The sequence below is a fragment of the Meleagris gallopavo genome, chromosome 6, assembly GCF_905368555.1.
Source record: "Meleagris gallopavo chromosome 6, MGAL_WU_HG_1.1, whole genome shotgun sequence".
Classification (NCBI taxonomy): domain Eukaryota; kingdom Metazoa; phylum Chordata; class Aves; order Galliformes; family Phasianidae; genus Meleagris; species Meleagris gallopavo.
In genome coordinates this window covers 18,890,735-18,904,237 of record NC_139409.1, presented here as the reverse complement: position 1 = coordinate 18,904,237, position 13,503 = coordinate 18,890,735, and positions in this window count along the sequence as shown.

The following is a 13,503-nucleotide window of genomic DNA, read 5'->3' as shown; positions in this document are numbered from 1 at the left end:
CATACAACAGCAGCAGCCCTTATCTTTGCATGTTGGGTGTGATCCTGTTCTTCGGAAGCTTGGGATGCTCAGTAACTTCATTCAGTCACATAACACTTCTCTCTTCAGTCTTCAGATCATGATGCAAAATCAACGAGAGGATTGATTACTAGTGCTGTTGGAAGTTACTTTTGTTTGCTTCTCCTCTCAGGAAGAAGAGGTGTCAGTGAGAATTCTTATTGGCTTAATGAACTGCTGAAAAGTATCCAGTGTGACACTAAAATTACTTTTTCATGTTGATAGGAAAAAATAGTTCTCAGAAGCGCACTGTTGTACATGCCTACTTCTTGAATTTACACTAGAAACATTTCTCTGAAGGGAAATTAAGCTATGAATATGAAAAAGAGAAAGCCAAGGAGGCCAAAAGTATCCTGGGCTGCATTTACAGAGGGGTGGCTGCAGGGCAAGGGAGGTGACTGTCCCTCTATTCTGACCTCATGAGGCCCCTGTATCTAGGTCTGGGTCTTCCAGAACAAGAAGGATGTGAAGGTATTGAAGAGGGCTGAGAGGAAGACCACAAGGATACTCAGAGGGCTGGAGCATCTCTCCTAGGAAGAAGGGTTGAAGGAGTTGGACTTCTTCAGCCTGGGGAAGAGAAGGCTATGGGAAGTCCTCACTGCACCCTTTCAGTACTTAAAGGAGGAGCTTATAAACAGGAGGATGGACCAGCTTTTTACAGAGCCTGATAGTGACAAGACAAGGGTCAATGGTTTTAAACCATAAGAGGGGAGATTTAGATTAGGTATCAGGAAGAAGTTTTTCACTTAAAGGGTGGTGAGGCACTGATATTTCTGCCCAGAGAAGCTGTGGTGCCCCATCCTGAAGGCACTCAAGGCTGGGCTGGATGGGGCTCGGGGCAGCCCTGCCAGTGGCAGCAGGGCTGGGACTGAGTGGTTTTAAGATCCTTCCAATTCAAGTAGTTCTATATATCTTCTATTTTTGATGCTTTAATTTTAGTTTGTTTTTAAGCCTTCCTATTCATAATCTTATTTTACTGCAGTTTTGTATGATTTATAAGGTTTTGAAGGTTTTTCAGAGGAGAGAATAATCATTTCCTAACTTGGGAGGGGGGGAGGGTTGGGGATATTGTCTCATTCTATTTATATGTATTACAGGAAGTTCAGCACTAAGTTAATGTAATGAGAGATCATGATTTGAAGTTGAAAGCTTATAAATCTGTGGCAGTAAACCAATACATAGAGCATTTCTGTATATCAGATTTAAAAACATGGGTTTTGTTAAGACAGAACTACCTAAGAATATTCTCTTGGTAGTGTGAGACATTGGTACTAAACCAGAAAACTTGATAACTGCTCAGTGAATCTGCTCGGTACCAATAAGGGATATGTTTAATAGACTTGATTTCATAAGAAAAATGGAAAATAGAGTAAAACTAGTAAAAATGTAATTCTTTCTGCCTTTGGTATCACAGATATTGATGACACTGTAGTAGGTGGTTGTTTATTTGCAATGCTATTCTGAATTGACCTTTGAAGTTTTGTGACATGCTTACAATAATGATAAAATTAAATTGTTCACTATATACACCAAACCTTCAGGATATCTGATCATCTCAATAAAAGTTAGTAGTGGATTTGATCTGGAAATCTAAGCTTATCTTTTCTTTCCTCCACTGTTTTTTAACTGAAATGAACTCCCAGAAATTTGAGATCTATACGTCTCTGCCTTTAAGATCTATATTTTAAATATGCCTGAAACAAAGTCTGCACAGAAATATAGTAAAATGCAGGTGATAAGTATGCATATAACTGGTCAAATTTTGTTGCTAATACAAGCAAATGATACTTCTATCTTCATAGTTTTATAAAATAAAAGTTTATTTTTCTGATGGCTTCTTTAGATACCAGACCAGGAGGCTGGTAAATCCAAATTACCTGAACTTCAATGAGAAATATAAAATCTGTGAAGAATGTCTGAACTTGATACAATACATCAGTGTGATGTAAATATTGTTTTTGATACACTTGTCCAGCTCTCTTGCCTTCAGTGTATGAATGGGAATGTAGGTGCAAGGTGCTAGACTTCTAATTTGGATTAATACCTAGAGCTGAAAGAAGCCCTTTATATTGCCTCCCTCTGCTGATGTATGACTCACTATACCCCTGAAGGGCCACGGAGTTCATAGTATCATAGAATGGCTTGGGTTGGAAGGGACCCTGAGGATCATCAAGTTTCAACCTGCCTATCACAGGGGGTGGAAACCCCCCACCAACTTTCTCATACTAGAGAAGGTTGCCCAGGGCTACATTCAACCTGATCTTGAACCCCTCCAGGGATGAGGCATCCACATCCTCTCTGGGCAGACTGTTTCATCACTTTCCAGCTCTCTATGTAAAGAACTTCCCCCTAATATCCAATCTAAACCTTCCATATTCGAGCTTAAAACTGTTTCCCCTTATCCTGTCTACCTGAGTATAAGAAGGAGGGGAATCAACTTTTTATTCTCTTTTTGTGGGTTGTGGACATCTATTGGTACAGTACGTTGGCACAGAAAGGGCTATGTCATTTGTACTCTGAGGGCTCAAGTGCTCTTCTGAAGATAGGGATTGGGCTGCTTGCTCTGCCATCCAATACAAGTCAAAAGCCCATAAACATAAAGTTGCTAGTAAAATAGAATGCAACCTGTCTTCCATTCCTGCTGCAGCTTCCTCTAAAATAATCGGACATAAAGGACTTTAAAAGACTGACAGAAACTTATATCTAAAAGTCTTCCTTGAGTTCTAGATTACTAATTCATGTTAACTGGTTATTCTGAGATTTGCATTTGCCTGGCCATTATTTTCTGCTTTTGTCATTTTCCTGTGCAGTAATTTTTTTTCATAACTTCTACAACCATGCAAAGTAGAGAAGTTCTTTTTTTTTTTCTTATGTTAAAAGATAGCATTATCTCATTGATTCCTTTTTTTCTTGGAGGCTTCTGAAGATTTTAATGATTTTTTTCCAAGCCCATGTACTTCCATGTAGTATAAATTCTAGTTAATTTCATACTGTGTCATTGTACTTAATCTTTATACAGCTGGAATTGTTTCAGTTGGTAAGAGGTACTACTAATGTCAGTCTTCATTCATGCCAATGCATGCATACCTCTAATCTATGCTCATGATTGAGCATAGTGGTTGTTTTTTTTTTTCTTATATGCAATATACCTTTATCACTTTTAATAGCTTATAAAGCCATCTGACTACTTTTACCTTGAATTTAATCTCTGGATGGGATAGCTGGCAGATCACAATAGATCAGTTTTTCATTTGATAGTACTGCATTTTAGTAGACCAAGTGCTAAAAATAATGATTGTTGTTCTCTATAGGAAAAGTACTCATATAAGAAGGGAAAGTGAGATGAGACCTAGATGGAATAATGATGAATGCCTGGAAATCTACCCAGAAATGTGTTACAGCTTTGTAATAAGTTAAAGGGAAACAATGCGTTGTTCTATTTCTCCAACTTGCATCTAAAAAGAAATGCAATGAGCCATAGAAAGAATTCTGTTGTCTTCTTACTCAGATAGGAAAAATCTGAGAATAGATGAAATCTGAGGAGCCCTGAATATTCCCTATGTTATAATAAATATTTCTTCTTTTCTAGGCCTGGTTTTGTAGAGAAACAAAGCACTTATATTCACAGTATCAGCTAAACTCAGTGCCAAAGCAACTAGTATTTTTCATTACCTTAACGCTTCTCTTTTGGCTTCTAGCTACCACTCCAGCAGCACAGTTAGGACCTTGCTGACATGTGCTAGTCTTGAGTGCTCAGGGTGTAAAAATGTCATTAAACAAGAACATGTGGACAACTGAATCCATTGCTGTCCACCTGTTGTTTCTTGCCTAATAGCTTTGAACACTGTCCTTTTTCTTCAGTGTGGGAGGGTAGTGAAAGCCTTATAGGTAACAGTTTCTGTGACTCCTGTGAAAACTACCTACATCCTGGTAGGGGATTGCACACTGACAGAGACCCAGAACTCTCCCTTCACTGAGGGGAGAATAATCACACCTCGAGGGATAGCTTTGATCGTTCAACTCAGGCTGATGGGCAGTGGGGGACAGAGAGGAATGTAGGGGTGTTTGCAGGATTTTAAGTCAAGACCTGCTGAAGCCAGAGGGATATCAGGTGGTTCCAGAAATCCTACTGAATTCAAGGACTTTTTGTCTGAAGATGAACAGGGTTGTTCTTAAAGAAGTAGTCATTGAGATACGTGATTAGAATTGATTTCACTTCTTTCACTTCAGAGGTTGTATGAGAGGGTAACTGCAGACTGTGTCCAAATGTAATCTGAAATTGCAGCCTGATCACAAATATGAAAACCTTCACACTTTTTTATACACTTCCTTTTTATGCATGTATTTCTCATTTGCCTTTATTTCATTTTTATTTTTCTCTAGTATTTATTCATGTTCTCTATTGCTTTTCCTGAACAAAATACCTGAGTCTGTTTGCTCTAACTTACTCAGTAGCATGAGGTACCAGAGAATTATTTTTCTGCTATGTATCATTTGTCTCAGGGATTTTTTTTCTGCCTTCTAATTTCAATTTCTGTTCTTTGCCATTTCAGTTTCCATTAAGTATCTGCTTGTCATATACATTACCAACAAAGTGCTCTTAAGTTTCAGGTAGCATACAAACACCTGTTTTACCCTTTGTAAACAAAACAATTTCAATATTCTTGCAAATTAAACTCAGTATCTTACCATTGCTAAGACATTCTGTAGTTGAAAAATCTGTATGTAAAACACTTTTGCATGAGTTTCAAATACTTTGTTACTGTGCCTTTACTACAGGTAGAGATATGTATTCAACATGTTGGTGAACTGAAGGAATTTAATCTTTATCCTAAAACCCATTTTAATCACAAATTCTAAACTTCGAGCCCATTGCAAAGCAAGACATAAAATACTGACCTGAATAGCTTGTTTGCAAATAGCTACTGGAAAACTCAACAGTAAGACTACATGTTTCAGCCTTTTTTCACTTGAACTTGACCTTGTATTGTGTTTCATTGGCTGCTAGCAAAACAGAACATTAATCTTAGGGGTTTGCAAACTTTCTATAGATTTAAAATTTCTGAATGACCCTCTTTAAATGTTGTAGGAACTATAGAGCTCTTCACTGGATTTAAGGGGAGCTGGGCAACACTCAAAATGCATTAAATATTTATTCCTTAAACAGTTTATCTCTAGCAATGTATGCATTTTGTGTTTAGAAATTGAGGAAATCTAATGACAAATAAAATATAACTGAACTCCTTAATGACAGTTGAATTGGAAAAGCCAGTATAAAGGACTTGACTATTCAACTAAGATGTCTTGTATGTTTTTCTTGAAGTTAAAGATAACCTGACTATTAGTGGGTAAATTACTTTGGCCTGCATTTCTTCCTTTATTTTTAAAATTATTGCATACATTCATACTTTTAAACAAATGAAGCACTTCGTGGCAGTTTAGGCTACAATTTGGGCTCCATTCCTATAAAAGTTCTGAAACAGAATCATATTACAAAACAACAAAGTTTTATATTTTCAGCTTTGGCTTAGATGTCTTTGTTTCAGGGCTACCAAATCTACCAAATGCTTTGGGTTTCCATAATGGTGTTTACGATACGAAACAAAAGTTAATAAAGGTCTCATTCTCTAGTTTTTCCTGCTAGAAAAAAGTTGCTTGTATTGAAACAATGATGTCAGTTGACTGACATTTTGCTGCTAGTGGATCCATGGTGAAACATTTGGGTGCAGAATGTAATTAGGAGCTTTTTTTCCGGTTATTACGTAGTTTTTACAAATATCAAATACTACCAATTGCTTTGCCTATGGTACTTCTGCTTATTGTGAATTGTCCTAACTTGTAGAATAGTTCTACAAGATCTTGCCTATGATTGCTTACATAAATTTTGGCTCATCTGTTCTATATGCTTTGTTCCTGTATTCAAAAATACAGAATCATCTAATTTTTTTCCAAAAAAATGGAAACAAGGGTAACTTGTAAATGCTCTAGTTAAAGATGATGTTTCTTCCACTATGCAGATATATCTGATATATCTTCTTTTAAAAGTAGTTTGTGCCCATATTCCATGTCAATACTTTTCATCTAAAAAATGTACTATCTGTATTAAAGTTGTTTTTTCCTGGCTTTGGAAGTACTCATTACAGCAAATTCCAAATTCAGTGTTGATGCTGCTCAAACTAGAAGGTTATGCTAGATGACAAGCCTATGAACCAATGATGTTATCAGTAGCAAAGTTAAGTTTGTAAAGAAAAGCACACAGCTTGGTTTTGTTTTATGACAGTATCTGGTTTTTGTCTGTGATTTCCCTTCAGGTTTTTTTGGTGTTGAGTATCAATTAGTATTTAGTAAATTAATTTTGTAAGTTGAAGTTAAATGTAAGCTTTTTTCCACCTTCCTTTATTACAGAAGAGATTTTCTAATTTATAAATAAAGTAAGATGTTCTCTTATTCCACTCTCCCTGTATATGTGCCTTGCAAATAATTATTACTCTATGGGTTTTACTGAGGGGATAATTTGCTAGCAATTCTATGCTGGCAGATATATCACCGGCTACCAGTTACTTAAAAGGACATATGAGTATGACAGAAGAAATTTCAGAAGTAACTTTAGAAATGGGTAGGTCAAAGTTCCCAATTTTCTTGATTTTACTCTTTAAAAAAAAAAAGTATATATTTTCAAGTAAGATTTTTCATTGACAAATTACAGGGACTCCATCTTTACATAAATAAGGGTTTATCTCAACTAGAACAATTTCCTCTTAAAGCTGCTTAAATTTTTTTAGGACTCTTTAAAAAAAAAAAAATGCTCTGAAGCACAAAAATGAAAAGGAAAGTAGAAACAGAAACATCATAGTTTTGATCATTAGTGAAGCTAATGTTTGGTAAGTTCTTTTGTTTTGTTCTTAAAACAACCGAATGTTCCTCAGATGCATGGGTAACATTTCCTTCTCTTACTTAGGTTAAATATTTATGACCTTAGCTTGTAACAGCTGTAATTAACATTTTTGCCAAGTTTAAACATCAGTACTTAAAATCAGCATAAATAATCTGAGAACTGTGAGATTTTAAATAAAAAAATTTAGAAGAAAAATAAACAGATATTAAATACTCACTCAATGTTTTGAACTAGTCAATTTTGTCATCTTCCATGAAAGAAAAGCATATTTCATCATGTATATTTGTGAATATATATTTATTTTTTAAAGGAGATTTAGAGAATCATGTGTGAATTTCAAAGAGAAAATATGCTTAGAGATGTCAGTTATGATAAATCCCAAAGTTGGTAAATGAATAATTTGATACTTACATTTGAATTTTATTTTACTTATTCCAAGAAGTTATTAAAATCTTTTCAGAGCCAATTCCTATGCCACTAGTACCCTATTATCTCTGAAAAAAGCGTGGATTAACCATAAAATAATAGAATGTCTTGGGTTGGAAGGAATATTGGAGATCATCCGGGCCATGGACGGGGTTGCCAACCACCAGAACAAGCTGCCCCAGGCTCCATCCAACCTGGCCTTGAGCATCTCCAGGGATGGTATACCCACAGCTCTGAGCAGCCTGCACCAGTGCCTCACTGCTCTCACAGTGAAAATTTCCCCCTCCCGACATCTAATCTAAATCTCTTTTATTTTAAAATCATTCTTCCTTATCCTATCACTATCACACTGTGTGAAAAGTTGCCCCCCCCCCCCCCCTTATTTGTAGTCTAAGTATTAAAAGACTGAAATAAGGTCTCCCCAATGCCTTTCTTCTCCAGACTGAACAAATCCAGCTTCTTCAGCCTGTTCTCGTAGGAGAGGTGCTCCAGCCTTGTGATTATTCTTGTGGCCCTCTTCTGGATCAATTCCATAAGTTCCGTGTCTTTCCTTAACTGGGGCTTCTAAGCCCACTGTGCTGTTAGAGAAACAGCATTAGAGTGCAGGTGGTGGAGCAAAAAATTATTTAAGGAATAAATATAAAGGAAGTTGTGTGTCTGCATAATTGTTTCATTGCTTATATGTAAATTAGCTTTAAAAAATTCAATTGCATCCTCAAAATAATCCTAAATAGTGAGTTATGAAGAGTCTTGTGCCAAAGGCATCTATGCATTTCTGATAGCAGCGTGGAGAGCAGCTGTTAGACCACTATATCTGAGAAATCATCTACCATGACTTTCATATATTCCACGCACTTAAGTATGAAGTCTGGAATTACAAAACAGATTTTCACAAAGACGACTCATCTGATTGGGAAAGGATGAGAAGTACAATTCATATGTTCTTTCTTTGTGTAGCTTCATAAATATAGTGGCACAAAAATCCTCCCTTTCCTCCTGAGAAACAGTGCTTGTCTATCTCAAGTGTGTGCAGTCATTATGCGTGAACTTGTCTTGATCTTTAACAGGAGCCAAAAGGGAAAAGAACATAATAAACAGAAAATATGGTCAGCTTGGCAGAGGGCAGGTGTTGAATCTCTGCTCCCTTCCTTCCAAGTGAAAGCAATTGACATGGTGTGGTGCGGGCTTAGCAAAGCTGTTGCAGCTTGGCCTGCATCGATTCCCTCTGAAAGCAACAGGAGTTGGTTCACTTTAGCCACGGGTTGCTCAGTTCTCTGAAGTGAGTGTTCATGAAAGCATTTGGAAATCAGAAAGGGAATGAATTAGTTGGTATGGAACTCCTTTAACATTAAGGATCCAAGAGAAAATATTGCCAAGAAACCAGTAAGAAATGTGTGAGCTGAGTAGATGTAGAAACATCTATCATTTTATTTTAATTTCTACTTCCTCCTTTATTTTGTACTTTACTTGATACTACATAAAATTGGCTGTGTATAGCTAGACCAAAAATACACCCAGCCAAGTATTCTGCTTATCATAAGAAATAGTAACAGATGCTTAGCAAGGAGATAGCTGAACAAGCAACAATGAGTTTCCCTCCTATACTTCTTCCACAGCCTTCAGGTATTTGAACATTATTTTGTTTTCCAGGTTGTTTCTACCTAGATCATTAAAAATTTCCATGAGGTAACACATCAAAACCAGATGTTGTGTAATAACATGCTTAACTTTCTGGGCTTTGTTCTTACCTCTGTAGACAGTGACTACAACCCCTCTTTTCTACTGCTCAGAATGTCCTTGCTCTTCACCAGAGGAAGAGCAGGGATGAGTTTCAAGCCCCAGCCTGGACTGATAAATACAGAAGAAGGGCAAAGTACAGGTGCTTTTAGAAAAGTGGGTGAAAGAAGAGCTTACTGGAAAAACAAGCTGTGGACCCGAAGGAAGGTAATAGGAAGAAAAGATCAAGTCCCTGTGTTATGTGAAATATTCTGTATGATTGTGTCCCGCAAAAGAAATAGATTGGGTTAGCAATTTAACTACAATTTAAGTAAAGAAGACAACTTGTGAATACTTCAGATAAGCAGTTGGTCAAATAGTAGGATCATTTACCTCTTAGAGAAGCAGTTTAATCTCGAAGTAATATGTCATTAATTTATCATTCTGTATTAGCATGTCCCTACTGGATTCTCTCCCTCTCATTTTCCACCCCCCCCCCTTTTTTTTTTTAATTCTAGATAAAAGAAAGGACTGAGGGTATGTTGGCTTGCTTGTCTTCTCAGTTGACTTTTTTTTCTGCCTTTAGACTAAAATAGATAAGCTTTCTTCTGTTGAACATCATCTAATTTTGTAGCTTATTCTGGCTTGTAGCCTTCTTCAATTTGCATTAAGCATTCTGGTTTTTAAGTCTGAGTCTAAAATAGACTTCGCAAAACTAGGCTAGTTCTTGCAGCTGTTTTCTGTTTGCTTTACAATTTGTCAAGTTCCACCTTGCAGCATCAGCATAAATGGGATGTGTTATTGCCAAGGAAGAGCTCATTAGTGCTTCAGAGAGTAATCAACATTTTTTCTCTTTCTAGTCTTCCCAGTTTACAGTATAAATAGGCAATGAATAGCATAATAGGACAAGCCTACAATGTAGCTGCAGATAATACAATAGAAAAATACTAATGAAAACACAAGGAAAACTTGGTTTATATTTCATGATAAAATCCTCTAGGGCTTCTTGAAAGATAAAAATTCTTTAACTTTCGAATTTGATGCAACTATGTGTACCTTACTTTTCCCTAAATGAAGGGGCCACCCTATGCTTAAAGAAAGGCAAATTGCATTTATGATTTGGAGCCTTTAAAAAGGCTTCTTGTGTTGTTTCTCTGTGTGGCAGATAATAAAAATTCTCTGGGATTTCAGACATCCAAACCAGCTGCCTCTGTGCCAGGGCATCATTCAGTTTAAAAATGGTTGGAAGAAATTAGATTTCTTTTTTTATATTGTATATAATTTATGAAATATTGAATTAATTATGGAGGGAAACATTTTTGATAGGAAGATCAGTGAGTAGTGAGTTCTGTATTATGGAATTAAACTCCTTATTATCCAAACTTTACCTCAGGTTATCCACTGAAATGTCAGAAAAATTCTTACACCTTTATACAGACAGTTGTAGAATAGTGCAATAAAGAATATTATACAAAATCAAAACTTACATATTTTTGTGGTATAGTTGTCCAAGGCATTTCTGTAAAATATGTATAGTAAGTTACAGCACAGCAGCTAATTTTTGAGTAGTGAACTGCTCTTGATGAGATATTACACTGGAAAAATTTTCTCTGTAGACTTTAAAAATCCCAGTGTATTTAATTGAGAATGTCAGACACACTTTGCTGTCCAGAAGAAATTTATTTAGTATAATCTTTACACTGATTATCCAAACTCTTGTTGAAACAGGTAAATACTTATTAATAAATTAATCCATCAAATGTGCTGGAAATCCTGTTGTCACATCTGACGGTACCCAATTTTAATACTAAAATGTTCTGAAAACACCAAGTCTTTGCTTTTCCTCTTAACAGGTGCTTCATTCTAGAATTTAAGAGGAAAATTTATTTCTTCTGATACTTCTACATACTTGTGTTTTATTTTTCATTGTGCTTTCTTATATCTGTTGTTAGCTGTATTGTCTTCAGTGGGAGTTCTCCTGGTGATGCTAGAGAGGGGTGTTGTGTGTGGTCCCAGGTTGTTGTGTGATGTCTCTGGGATGTAGATAATGATAGAAAGGCTTAAGCATATATATATACAGAAGAAATACATAAATTCCAGAAACACTAACTTAACCAGATGAAAATTGTCTATCTGTATTAGGTTTATGGTACCATTTCCACTCCAGCTACACTAAGGAATATCTGATATCTTCTTACCTGTGCATATCCATGAATATCCATGATGTACTCAAAGGCTGTAAACATCAGCTGTTTAGCAAGGGAAGAAGAAATGTGTATCATTATATGTAACTGATGTAAGAAAAGGAATTAAGTTATTCAGAGTGTAATTTAAAGCTGTTCTAATTTTCTTTCAATTAAGTTAGAAGGTGTCCTATCTGTAGAAGCAAGATCATGGCAGATAAAATACAGGTGATAGACTGCTTATATTATGGAAAGCATTTCTGTGGTTGTTATTAATCAGATTTTTATCAGGAAAAAAAGTAGTTTTGAATTCCTCCAGCTATGTTGTTTGTATTAGTTTGCCTGACCAATCTGATCTTGATGATTTTAAAACATAGATAAATTCTCCTCCTTGTGATTTATGCATGTTATTCTATTCTAATTTTAAATTAGCATTTTTCCAGAGAAATTTTTTGATAACTAAAGCACTTGTTTTCTTGGATAACACTAAATTTCATTTTCTTTCTGTCATTGGATTTTTTTTGAAAGCTTCAATAATAATGTAGAAGTGTTCTTCTAGGTGAGGTTAAAAGACCTAAAAAATGCTTTTATTTAAGTGATTAGATGCTAAATGCTTCTTTATTTCTTCATTATCTCTTAGAGTAAGTTTTAATGGCAAAAATGTAAACTTTATAAAAATAAAAGCACCAGTATCACTTTGCACAAGACAAAGCATAAGCTAAGCTGATCATGCTGACTGTAAAATCTTATTGGAATACTGGCTTGTATATTTCATAGTTTTGTCTAAGTATTGGAAATCTGAGACTGAATCTACAGTGATTATTCAGCATTTTTCTTTATCTCTAATCACAAACAGATCATATGACATGATCTCTATCAGAAATGTACTTGTCAAGCTTTTTATGAGTTTTCTGGCATAAATGTAGAATTAAAAATGAAATTGGTTTTGTGTCTATTCTCCTTATTCTCAATGAATGTTTCAGGGACTGTTCTGTGGGGGCACAAGTAAGTGATTCTTAAATCAGTGAATACTATGCGTATTAGAAAAAGGTTTTGAATAGTGCTATTCTTTGGAGACCCAGTGTGGATAACAAAATAGTAATCATGCATTTGTGATCTCTGACCATAGACAACTACAGTATTTAAGACCAGCTACTGCTGTTTCTGGACATTCTTAGCTATGAACTAGTCATCAGCAGTGAGGATTAACTGTTTGAAGACCAATTGCACGTGACTAAAATATTTGGGACAACTTTTTTGCCAAGAGGCAGATGACCATACCACTTTTCTTTACCATATAGTAAAGACACAGAATGAATCCTAAGTTTGAAGTTCTTACTTTGTTTGACATTGCAAATATTAAAATATTTAAAAAGAAAAGAAAATGAGGTATTATTTTTTCCTGTCTGTCAGTTTTGATAATTCACCTTCAAACAGATGTTAAACAGCATGGCCTGGTAAGATGAGGCAAAGATGGAGTGAATGAGCTGGGATATGCTGTCCCTCAGATTTAATATGACTAGATATTTGGCTGAGTTTCACAGTTGCATTTGTACCTTCACAACAAAAGATCTTGAAAATAAAAGACAAATGAGCCAATCTTTGGCCTGGATCTACAGTGATTATTCAGCATTTTTCTTTATCTCTAAACCAAGGTTAACCAACTGGCTGCTATTAATAGTAAAGGCAAATTCTGGTCAGGAGTTTCAATATGGATAAGGAAGAGATGAACTGTATAGTATAAAGCTATTCTCTATGGATCTTTGATTAGTCCATCAGTGTGCTTCAGTAAAATGGATGTGCTATCAGCGTAGCTGATGTCTTAGGCTCATTACTGAATAAAGTGGGTGCCCTGATAACAGAGGACACTGAAGGTGTACCAAGTGAATGCATTCTTTGCTTCAATCTATTCTGCAAAGAATGACCCTCCAGAATTCCAGACCCTGGAAGTGAGAGAGAGTCTGGGGAAAAGAGGGCTTCTATTGGCCAAGGAAGTTCTGGTCAGAGATTGTATAGGCAAACTCCATGCCTACAAATCCATAGGCCCCTATGCAATAAAACCATGGATGCCTAGGGAGCTAGCAGAAGAAATTGCCACTTTCTATGATCTTTGAAGGGTCATGGAGAAGGAGAAGTGTCTGAGGTCTAGAGGAAAGCCAGTGTCACTCCAGTCTTCAAAAAGGGCAAGAGGGAGGACCCAGAAAATTAGAGGCCAGTCAGCCTCAC